The 12,339-nt window shown below is 42.4% G+C and overlaps 1 pseudogene; it reads left to right on the forward strand.

Moving 5' to 3' along the window:
- Positions 1 to 344: 344 nt before the first annotated feature.
- Positions 345 to 4,212, forward strand: LOC123081600 (serine protease Do-like HtrA; annotated as a pseudogene).
- The last annotated feature ends 8,127 nt before the right edge of the window (positions 4,213 to 12,339 follow it).

The following is a 12,339-nucleotide window of genomic DNA, read 5'->3' on the forward strand; positions in this document are numbered from 1 at the left end:
AGATGGTACGTGTTTTTTATTTTTTGCTGGAATCAGTGACACGAAAAGCTGTAACCAGAGAGTCGATTTGCTGGGACCGGCATCAGGCAGTGGCAAGCTGCGACGGTGGAGAGCGGCTGGTAGGTGAGGGAGGTGCTCCACACTGGAGACGTCGCTGGGATCAAGGGGGAGAGGATTGAGGGGTGGGCAATGGCGTCGAGCGAAGACGAACCAGCTTCAGTTCAATCTGAAGCGTTCACGGAGGGCAAGATCGGACGCTCGCGCGGTGACCGGCGCCTACCAGTACGAAACCGACCGTCAATCTGCCAACAGACTGACACAGTCCGGAAACTAACACAGACCACAACGAGGCCTTAAATAGGACGGCGTTGGCGTCGACTGAGAGTCTGAGATACACCCCCCAAAAAGATACTCGACCAATAAAAGACAGAGTCGGCGGCGCGATTGCAAAGGGGATCGGCGATCAGAACAAGAAGATGAGTGCGGGTGTGGAGAAGCCAAACAACAAAAGGGCCACGGCGGCCGATCCGACCAGCCGAGGCGATGCCGACGCCAAGAGGACGAAAAGGAATCTGGGGAGCGACGGGGAAGATACTCTGTCGCCTGGTTCCGTCGACCATGCGTACGCCCTTGTCTTTGCCAAGATTGCACAAGACGAAATAGACCAAGAGTCGGGTATATATATGATTGCGCCATCCCGTAGCCACTATCCAAGTTTTCAACCGAGAATTCCTAAATAATTATACAAATTGTCTTCCTCTCCTCGTGTATGATCTGATCGATATCTGTTAATGTTCCTGCCGCCTGTAGCTCCCAGCCCAGTGCAAATTCCTACAATCGCTTACTTCAAACCTCCGACCTTGTTTCACACTGATGAGCTCTTTTCTATCCGTCGATCTGGAACAAAGGCCGTGCTCTCGGCAGCCAAATTTCTTCTAGGGGTTTCATCCTCTCTCGGTACGTGCATATGTGGTCTTGTACTACGTACCCTCCATGTTTCGGATTGTTCGTCACGCAGCTTGATCGTATATCTTGTGCTTGAATCACACAGATGGTGAACCACTAAGACGGTGCTCTGGCTTCTAGATTGATTGGGATGAGGAGAGCAAAACCGGCCTTGTTCTCACAACCGCGTGGCTGATTCGCACAAAGGATGCTCCTGTCAGTGTCTGGTCAGGCGGTGAAGAGTATGCTACAAACGCTGATGTGAGTCAATGTGTTTCTTCTATTAATGTATTTCTTTTCAAACTGGTTCCGTCGTAAATAAATAAATTAATCTCCGGTGTAAATCTAACTAGTTGCAATTCACATGTTTTTTTCTTGCTATTGGCCTTTTCAAATAACAAAATGGAAACAAAACATGTGTTTGCTTACTATTCAAAAATCCTATATAATCAGTCTCACAACTTTTTCTTAGGTCACTGTTCATTTGCTAAGTGGCACCAGTGCAAAGGGCCAGCTGGTCTATCACCAGCCCCACTATGATCTCGCTTTCCTGAATGTTCAGATGGATCAACCAATCAAGTTACCATCTTTTAATGAAAAAGATGTAGAATTTGCTCAAAAGATTTTTCGACTTGGAAGAGACAATGCCTTAAATCTAAGGATAACATATGCTAGAGCAGAATATCTGAATCCAACCATGTATGAACGGTACCACAATATATATTTCCGTTCTCCAGATGGCCATGGCGATGATAATGAGGTAATATATCTTATCATGAGATAGTATTGTATAGATTTGTTACAATTTTGAGTTTTGTTTCATGACAACTTTGTGTTCTATATTGATATCTATTGTTATAAGATTTTCCTTGTTCTTGCAAACTCTCATATGTTGCCAATATGAATTGTTGCAGTATGACAATGGGGGGCCAGTTATTGACTTGGGTGGAAAAGTGGTCGGAATGGTCAATGACCCTGAGAGATTTGAGTCTTTTATACCTTCTTCCATTGTGCTCAGTTGTTTGGATTCATGGAGGAAATATCGGTACGTTTTTCCTCTCAGTTCTGTAATGGTATCAATGAAAATGTGTTCTCCCCTATTGTTTCTTTTTTACTTATTGTTAGAAGTCGAACTATTTCTCGTAGTATCTGTTTTATCATTTTTATGCAATCTAATGACCATAAGTTATGTATAGATTCTACAACAAGGTGATCATTGTTGTGTTTTATTATGTATATATACAGAGAGATATGTTAGTGGCTGCAATATATAACTTTACAACAATAATCATTTATAAGCAAATCAAGAACTGGGTCTAGACAAAAACAAACATCTAGAACCACGCTGAGATGCTGAGAGTACAAATGGATTATGATGACAACTAGTTATAAGAAGGGTTCTGCTTTGATGTCCTTAGCCAAGTTCTAGAGTAAAGTTTAATGGAAAAAAAATATGTTTTAGGCTTTTCTCTCAATTTTGATGGACAATTTTCCTGAAGCCATCTTTTTCAAGGAGAGTTTCAAGTTAAACCTATGAGATATTCATGAACAAATGTATTCTCAGCCGTTCTCAGTCATATTGAAATATGATGTACTCCCTCCGTCCCATAATATAAGAGCGTTTTTGACATTGTGTCAAAAACGCTCTTATATTATGGGACGGGGGGAGTAATTCTTTTACATAATATCATGAAAGTCCCTCTTTAGCATTTGTCAACTACTATGAATGACTCATCCCCTTTGGGCCTTTCTAAAGTCTATTTGAATCAATTAATTGGTTATTGTTGTGTTTTTTGACATGTTAAGATAGAAGCTCGATTCCACCAAAGATTGCTTACTCTGAAAGTGTTATACTTGCGCCTTGTATACCTTTCTTGAAATATATTAAATGATTATCTGATTTGATGTAGGCATTTCGCCCGGCCCCATCTTGGAATGACGTTTAAGGCCATCGAACTTCTAGAACCTTCTCATGTTGACATGTTATGGCGTATGTATAACATTGATGACGGTCTTGTTGTTCAAGAGGTAGGGTAATTATTTCCTCGAGGTGCTCTATTTCTCATGCATGTAGTGGTTAATTATTTGGCAATTGAAACCTAGGTGTCAAAAGGATCTAATGCTGAGATACTCGGAATCCAAAAAGGTGATGTTATTGAATCTATCAATGGAAAACGTGTTTCTACAACAATTGAGGTGGGTGTATTAATGAGGTGAAAATAAATTATATTTTTGTGATAGTTGTTGGCTTCACGGTCTTGACTGCAATGTTTTTTCTCTGCAATTATCAGTTCGAAAATATGCTTATGAGCACATGCAAGGTCCCTTCAGGTGTTGAAGTTCATATTTTTGTAAGTACATTTCTATATCATAACAGCGGTTTGCTTGATCCCTGCCATCCATTTCTTTGTACTGATGTATTATTAGCAAAATGCTAGCACTAAGAGATTTGCTTCGCTAACTCCATAGGTTGGGCTGTTTCACACACTCAAAAAAGAACGAAGCACCATAGAGTTGACTGCAAATTTATCCGAACTTGGAGAAGTCATTACAAGCTAGGTACACATCTCCTCTTTTAATTAGCCCCACCCACAAATTATTATTTCAATTCTCTAGTATTATATTCCATTTTTTGCAGATAATTATTATCCAGATACAGTGCTAGCACTAAGTATGTAAGCTTATGTGCGTTGTGCAATACACTCTTACGTGAAACCTATGTGATGTTTAAAATATCATACCACACCATAAAATATGCTGATATTTTGGAAGTTTATGGTTTTCGTAAATAGGTGGTGTGTAGCAGGTTGTAGACTTGGAAGTTTTCGGGTTTTTTGGAACAAGAGATGCATGTCTGTGCTTGTAGGTTTGTTGATGGGCGCTAACTTTGAGTTGTGTGACATTTTGCAAAGAATACAGATTAAATATTGCTTGCATGTTCACTCTCTGTTTTCTTTTTGGATGGGAATACAAAACATTCGCCTTGAGAGAGGTGGTTTGCATGCCAAAGAGGGATTGTTTATTTGACACTCATTCTGTGTTATAATTCGTCACAGGTCCTACAGGCTGCCAGATTGAGGACGGATGTTTCTATAGTGCGGTATACTATGATGGATACTTACCTGTGACCATATGTAGTATGCTAGATATATCTTTCTCTAATAATAAAGCACGGATTGACTCCGTTGGTTCACCGTCACAATACGCTTCTTCCCGTGATTTTACGCTTTCAGTTTGAATTTAAAACATATTCGAGGTGGTACTAAATTTCTGTCTCGGTAATTCAATCATAGTTGTTTTCTTTATTTTGCGTTCTAAAGATTGGCCCGTCGATTGTGTACATAAATACATAATTGGGCTGGGCTTTCCTTCCCGCAAAAAAAAGTGCAATGTGTGGCCGCATTACACCCGGTCTCTTTCATCTTCTTGCATTGATCTCTTTCTTCCTCGACAGCTGCTCTGCAGCAGACATGGACCTCCTTCCTCTTCTTTGATCTCACCAGATCTCCTTCTTCAAGGGCACAATTCCTTCTCTTCAACACGTACCAGATCGAGGAAAAGAAACTATTCGATTTGTTATTAGATCGAGAGGGAGAGGTCACGGGGACCAAGCACAAAGTCGTCAATGCCGTTGCTCCTCACCTCACTGATCCCCTTCGTTACGCCGCCGCTGGTCCTCACGTTGCCGCTTGATCGGCATCGAGGTTGTTGGCCAAATCGATAGAAAAATCAGATTGGGATAGAGAGGTCACGAACTCACGGGTACCAGGCATGAAGTCTAGAAAAATCAGATCAACATCGAGAGGGAAGTGGCGAAGGGCGAAAGACTCGCAGGCATCGATGACTCCTCCACCGGAATCGCCGCCTGGTTCTCCAACGACACGCTTCATATGCATACACACTCATGTCATTGTCCTGCCGATGACCCCTGTGCTGAAGGAGACAAGGAGAACGACTTTCGGTTGGGATCGGGACAACTCCTCCTAAAAATCAGCTGCAAGTTCTCCTCTCTTCCATGGACGGGGAGTCGGGGACATGGTGCCCTGAGGCTTGGCTTGGTTCGATGGAGCAAGAAGAATTTGATGGGAGGAAATCATTGACATGCTGTAGTGGGTCTTGGAGTCGTTGCAAAGGAACCAGCCTCGAGGCTATTGGACGGGAGTCGACGGGCAGGGGATGGAGCGCGTCATGGCTGTTGGGCTCTGGTGCAGGCACCGCGAGCGCATCCCGAGTACATCCATCAGTCAAGGTGTCCACCCACTATACAGTTCAAGATGCCGCTGCCAAGCCTGCCGACGAGAATATACCAGTCGCAACTTACATATTGTTACCATCGCTTGGTGATTCTTTTGCTACTTCGAGGGCCACCAGCAGCACCGGCTGCGAACTTTGCATTGCTGGTATGTGTTTGTGGAACTGTTTCGCAAATCATGTCAACGAGACTAGCAAATTGAAGAAACATGGTCTGAAGATATTAGCATATATTGTAATGTAGATTCTCTAAGTGAACATATCAGAATAGCAGGTTCCCAGATCTTAAATAAATTGTAGCATTTAATTGTTGATAATGTACTATAACCTCATTTGCATCTGCCTAGCCTTTCATCGAGCAGCATTTTGGTAAGCACATCTTGGGCCCAGGTAAACAAAGAAGAGTTGAGCTTTCACTCTCTGGTTGGCTAAAGATATCTACAGTTTAACCCTGCCGTGGTGTAAGGAAAGCCATGACCTCAATTTTCAACCAAGGAATCCAAGGATAAGCAGAAATATGCTATGCTTGCAACTCAGTTTGTATCTTCTCCAACAAATATTGCCCTGGTACTGACAGGTTGTTACTACATATCTTGGTGTGGATTTCACCAGCGGTTCAACTTTTCAATCCAGCATATATTCTGGTCGGTTTTTTTCCTCCTGCTTAATTACCTGGCAATTAAAATTAAAAGAAAAGGACAATACTTTAAGACCTACCTAAGGATTCTCAAGGTATATGTTTTACATGATCGTATCGAATCACAAGAATACTTATGCCCCTGTTGTCGTCATCGTCAAACTAGGCGCTCCACGCGCTGATGCTGCTCGCTTCGGCTATGGATTACCTGAAGCTTCTGAACAATTTTCAGTTATTTCTCTCTTATATATTTTCAATTTCAGCACTAATTCATTGCCTAAAGCTTGCAGAGTATTATCTAAGTACTTGCTATTTATTATTGCCTGAAGGTTCTGAACAATTTAGTTATTTCTCTGGTAATGGAAAATTATTATATATTTTCTTGTGCTTTCTTTACTGCAGAGACCACTAAGTATTCACCCGAGCCAATATATAGTGTTACATATGTACACAGGTTCACTGGACCCTTGATAGTCACGGTTGACAGAGATCAAACATTTTATGGATAACTAGGGAGGAGAAAAATGTTGTACTGTAGTTTAATTGCCACAGGTTCGCACATATACAAGTTCACTTACACTCAAATATCCTCTAGATTTCTCTGCAAATTCATAAATGATTTGCTTTCATTTATTTCTGTCAGGTTGAATGCGAGGAGCTTGCTTTATTGATAATTTGATGTTTGTGTGTTTACATTGCAATGGAGGCCATGATAGGCATGTCATATATTCAGGTATGTGTATTGAAAACTATTTTTGTAGTAGGTTTATATGGATGAATACGAGCAATGTTATACAAAATCAAATGTTCTCATGTATCATTTTGGTTGTTATGCATGCATATTGTAGAGTAAGGCAGACCCTATTTTTAACAATTCATACCCGAGAGCTGATGTGTTAGTTACTGCTATGGTATTTAAATTTTTTAAATTTAAAGGATGATATCTAGCGGAGGAAGGACAAGACCTTGCAGCTGGAGGATATTGTCAGGCCATGACCCATATACCTTGGCATTAGTTGTCGATAGTGAAGTTTGGTATGCAGCTGGAGATGACATGATTTTTTTCTTTATTCCCTAATAATAAAGCACGGATTGACTCCGTGGGTTCATCGTCACAATACGCTTCTTCCCGTGATTTTACGCTTTCGGTTTGAATTTAGAACATATTCGAGGTGGTACTAAATTTCTGTCTCGGTAATTCAATCATAGTTGTTTTCTTTATTTTGCGTTCTAAAGATTGGCCCGTTGATTGTGTACATAAATACATAATTGGGCTGGGCTTTCCTTCCCTCAAAAAAAAGCGCAATGTGTGGCCGCATTACACCCGGTCTCTTTCGTCTTCTTGCATTGATCTCTTTCTTCCTCGACAGGAGCTCTGCAGCAGACTTGGACCTCCTTCCTCTTCTTTGATCTCACCCGATCTCCTTCTTCAAGGGCACAATTCCTTCTCTTCAACACGTACCAGATTGAGGAAAAGAAACTATTCGATTTGTTATTAGATCGAGAGGGAGAGGTCACAGGGACCAAGCACAAAGTCGTCAATGCCGTTGCTCCTCACCTCACTGATCCCCTTCGTTACGCCGCCGCTGGTCCTCACGTTGCCGCTTGATCGGCATCGAGGTTGTTGGCCAAATCGACAGAAAAATCAGATCGGGATAGAGAGGTCACGAACTCACGGGTACCAAGCATGAAATGTTTTAAATAGCAGGCTATGGAAAATAGCGGCGGGCCTTCAAATAGGCTATAGCGGGCTATTTATGAAGGCGAGCATTTAGCGGCACCCTGCTGAAAAGGCTATAGCGGGCTATAGCGGAGCTATAGCCGGCTATTTAAAACTATGGAAAAATCAGATCAAGATCGAGAGGGAAGTGGCGAAGGGCGAAAGACTCGCAGGCATCGATGACTCCTCCACCGGAATCGCTGCCTGGTTCTCCAACGACACACTTCATATGCGTACATACTCATGTCATTGTCCTGCCGACGACCCCTGTGCTGAAGGAGACAAGGAGAACGACTTCCGGTCGGGATCGGGACGACTCCTCCGCGAGATCAGCTGCAAGTTCTCCTCTCTTCCATGGACGGGGAGTCGGGGACATGGTGCCCTGAGGCTTGGCTAGGTTCGATGGAGCAAGAAGAATCTGATGGGAGGAAATCATTGACATGCTGTAGTGGGTCTTGGAGTCGTTGCAAAGGAACCAGCCTCGAGGCTATTGGACGGGAGTCGACGGGCAGAGGATGGAGCGTGTCATGGCTGTTGGGCTCTGGTGCGGGCATCGCGAGCGCATCCTGAGTCCATCCATCAGTCAAGGTGTCCACCCACTATACAGTTCAAGATGCCGATGCCAAGCTTGCTACGAGAATATACCAGTCGCAACTTACATATTGTTACCATTGGTTGGTGATTCTTTTGCTACTTCGAGGGCCACCAGCAGCACCGGCTGCGAAGTTTGCATTGCAGGTATGTGTTTGTGGGACTGTTTCGCAGATCATGTCAACGAGACTAGCAAATTGAAGAAACATGGTCTGAAGATATTAGCGTATAGTGTAATGTAGATTCTCCCAGTGAACATATCAGAATAGCAGGTTCCCAGATCTTAAATAAATTGTAGCATTTAATTGTTGATAATGTACTATGACCTCATTTGCATCTGCCTAGCCTTTCATCGAGCAGCATTTTGGTAAGCATATCTTGGGCCCAGGTAAACAAAGAAGAGTTGAGCTTTCACTCTCTGGTTGGCTAAAGATATCTACAGTTTAACCCTGCCGTGGTGTAAGGAAAGCCATGACCTCAATTCTGAACCAAGGAATCCAAGCATAAGCAGAAATATGCTATGCTTGCAACTCAGTTCGTATCTTCTCCAACAAATATTGCCCTGGTACTGACAGGTTGTTACTACATATCTTGGTGTGGATTTCACCAGCGGTTCAACTTTTCAATCCAGCATATATTCTGGTCGGTTTTTTTCCTCCTGCTTAATTACCTGGCGATTAAAATTAAAAGAAAAGGACAATACTTTAAGACCTACCTAAGGATTCTCAAGGTATATGTTTTACATGATCGTATCGAATCACAAGAATACTTATGCCCCTGTTGTCGTCATCGTCAAACTGGGCGCTCCACGCGCTGATGCTGCTTGCTACGGCTATGGATTATCTGAAGCTTCTGAACAATTTTCAGTTATTTCTCTCTTATATATTTTCAATTTCAGCACTAATTCATTGCCTAAAGCTTGCAGAGTATTATCTAAGTACTTGCTATTTATTATTGCCTGAAGCTTCTGAACAATTTAGTTATTTCTCTGGTAATGGAAAATTATTATATATTTTCTTGTGCTTTCTTTACTGCAGAGACCACTAAGTATTCACCCGAGCCAATATATAGTGTTACAGATGTACACAGGTTCACTGGACCCTTGATAGTCACGGTTGACAGAGATCAAACATTTTGTGGATAACTAGGGAGGAGAAAAATGTTGTACTGTAGTTTAATTGCCACAGGTTCGCACATATACAAGTTCACTTACACTCAAATATCCTCTAGATTTCTCTGCAAATTCATAAATGATTTGCTTTCATTTATTTCTGTCAGGTTGAATGCGAGGAGCTTGCTTTATTGATAATTTGATGTTTGTGTGTTTACATTGCAATGGAGGCCATGATAGGCATGTCATATATTCAGGTATGTGTATTGAAAACTATTTTTGTAGTAGGTTTATATGGATGATTACGAGCAATGTTATACAAAATCAAATGTTCTCATGTATCATTTTGGTTGTTATGCATGCATATTGTAGAGTAAGGCAGACCCTATTTTTAACAATTCATACCCGAGAGCTGATGTGTTAGTTACTGCTATGGTATTTAAATTTTTTAAATTTAAAGGATGATATCTAGCGGAGGAAGGACAAGACCTTGCAGCTGGAGAATATTGTCAGGCCATGACCCATATACCTTGGCATTAGTTGTAGATAGTGAAGTTTGGTATGCAGCTAGAGATGACATGATTTTTTTCTTTATTCCCTAATAATAAAGCACGGATTGACTCCGTGGGTTCACCGTCACAATACGCTTCTTCCCGTGATTTTATGCTTTCGGTTTGAATTTAGAACATATTCGAGGTGGTACTAAATTTCTGTCTCGGTAATTCAATCATAGTTGTTTTCTTTATTTTGCGTTCTAAAGATTGGCCCATTGACTGTGTACATAAATACATAATTGGGCTGGGCTTTCCTTCCCTAAAAAAAAGCGCAATGTTTGGCCGCATTACACCCGGTCTCTTTCGTCTTCTTGCATTGATCTCTTTCTTCCTCGACAGGAGCTCTGCAGCAGACATGGACCTCCTTCCTCTTCTTTGATCTCACCCGATCTCCTTCTTCAAGGGCACAATTCCTTCTCTTCAACACGTACCAGATCGAGGAAAAGAAACTATTCGATTTGTTATTAGATCGAGAGGGAGAGGTCACGGGGACCAAGCACAAAGTCGTCAATGCCGTTGCTCCTCACCTCACTGATCCCCTTCGTTACGCCGCCGCTGGTCCTGACGTTGCCGCTTGATCGGCATCGAGGTTGTTGGCCAAATTGACAGAAAAATCAGATCGGGATAGAGAGGTCACGAACTCACGGGTACCAAGCATGAAATGTTTTAAATAGCGGGCTATGGAAAATAGCGGCGGGCCTTCAAATAGGCTATAGCGGAGCTATAGCGGGCTATTTATGAAGGCGAGCATTTAGCGGCACCCTGCTGAAAAGGCTATAGCGGGCTATAGCAGAGCTATAGCCGGCTATTTAAAACTATGGAAAAATCAGATCAAGATCGAGAGGGAAGTGGCGAAGGGCGAAAGACTCGTAGGTATCGATGACTCCTCCACCGGAATCGCTGCCTGGTTCTTCAACGACACACTTCATATGCGTACACACTCATGTCATTGTCCTGCAGACGACCCCTGTGCTGAAGGAGACAAGGAGAACGACTTCCGGTCGGGATCGGGACGACTCCTCCGCGAGATCAGCTGCAAGTTCTCCTCTCTTCCATGGACGGGGAGTCGGGGACATGGTGCCCTGAGGCTTGGCTGGGTTTGATGGAGCAAGAAGAATCTGATGGGAGGAAATCATTGACATGCTGTAGTGGGTCTTGGAGTCGTTGCAAAGGAACCAGCCTCGAGGCTATTGGACGGGAGTCGAGGGCAGAGGATGGAGCGTGTCATGGCTGTTGGGCTCTGGTGCGGGCATCGTGAGCGCATCCTGTGTCCATCCATCAGTCAAGGTGTCCGCCCACTATACAGTTCAAGATGCCGATGCCAAGCCTGCCGACGAGAATATACCAATCGCAACTTACATATTGTTACCATCGCTTGGTGATTCTTTTGCTACTTCGAGGGCCACCAGCAGCACCGGCTGCGAACTTTGCATTGCTGGTATGTGTTTGTGGAACTGTTTCGCAAATCATGTCAACGAGACTAGCAAATTGAAGAAACATGGTCTGGAGATATTAGCATATATTGTAATGTAGATTCTCTAAGTGAACATATCAGAATAGCAGGTTCCCAGATCTTAAATAAATTGTAGCATTTAATTGTTGATAATGTACTATAACCTCATTTGCATCTGCCTAGCCTTTCATCGGGCAGCATTTTGGTAAGCATATCTTGGGCCCAGGTAAACAAAGAAGAGTTGAGCTTTCACTCTCTGGTTGGCTAAAGATATCTACAGTTTAACCCTGCCGTGGTGTAAGGAAAGCCATGACCTCAATTTTCAACCAAGGAATCCAAGGATAAGCAGAAATATGCTATGCTTGCAACTCAGTTTGTATCTTCTCCAACAAATATTGCCCTGGTACTGACAGGTTGTTACTACATATCTTGGTGTGGATTTCACCAGCGGTTCAACTTTTCAATCCAGCATATATTCTGGTCGGTTTTTTTCCTCCTGCTTAATTACCTGGCGATTAAAATTAAAAGAAAAGGACAATACTTTAAGACCTACCTAAGGATTCTCAAGGTATATGTTTTACATGATCGTATCGAATCACAAGAATACTTATGCCCCTGTTGTCGTCATCGTCAAACTGGGCGCTCCACGCGCGGATGCTGCTCGCTTCGGCTATGGATTACCTGAAGCTTCTGAACAATTTTCAGTTATTTCTCTCTTATATATTTTCAATTTCAGCACTAATTCATTGCCTAAAGCTTGCAGAGTATTATCTAAGTACTTGCTATTTATTATTGCCTGAAGCTTCTGAACAATTTAGTTATTTCTCTGGTAATGGAAAATTATTATATATTTTCTTGTGCTTTCTTTACTGCAGAGACCACTAAGTATTCACCCGAGCCAATATATAGTGTTACAGATGTACACAGGTTCACTGGACCCTTGATAGTCACGGTTGACAGAGATCAAACATTTTGTGGATAACTAGGGAGGAGAAAAATGTTGTACTGTAGTTTAATTGCCACAGGTTCGCACATATACAAGTTCACTTACACTCAAATATCCTCTAGATTTCTATG

The sequence above is a fragment of the Triticum aestivum genome, chromosome 4A (assembly GCF_018294505.1).
Source record: "Triticum aestivum cultivar Chinese Spring chromosome 4A, IWGSC CS RefSeq v2.1, whole genome shotgun sequence".
Lineage (NCBI taxonomy): Eukaryota > Viridiplantae > Streptophyta > Magnoliopsida > Poales > Poaceae > Triticum > Triticum aestivum.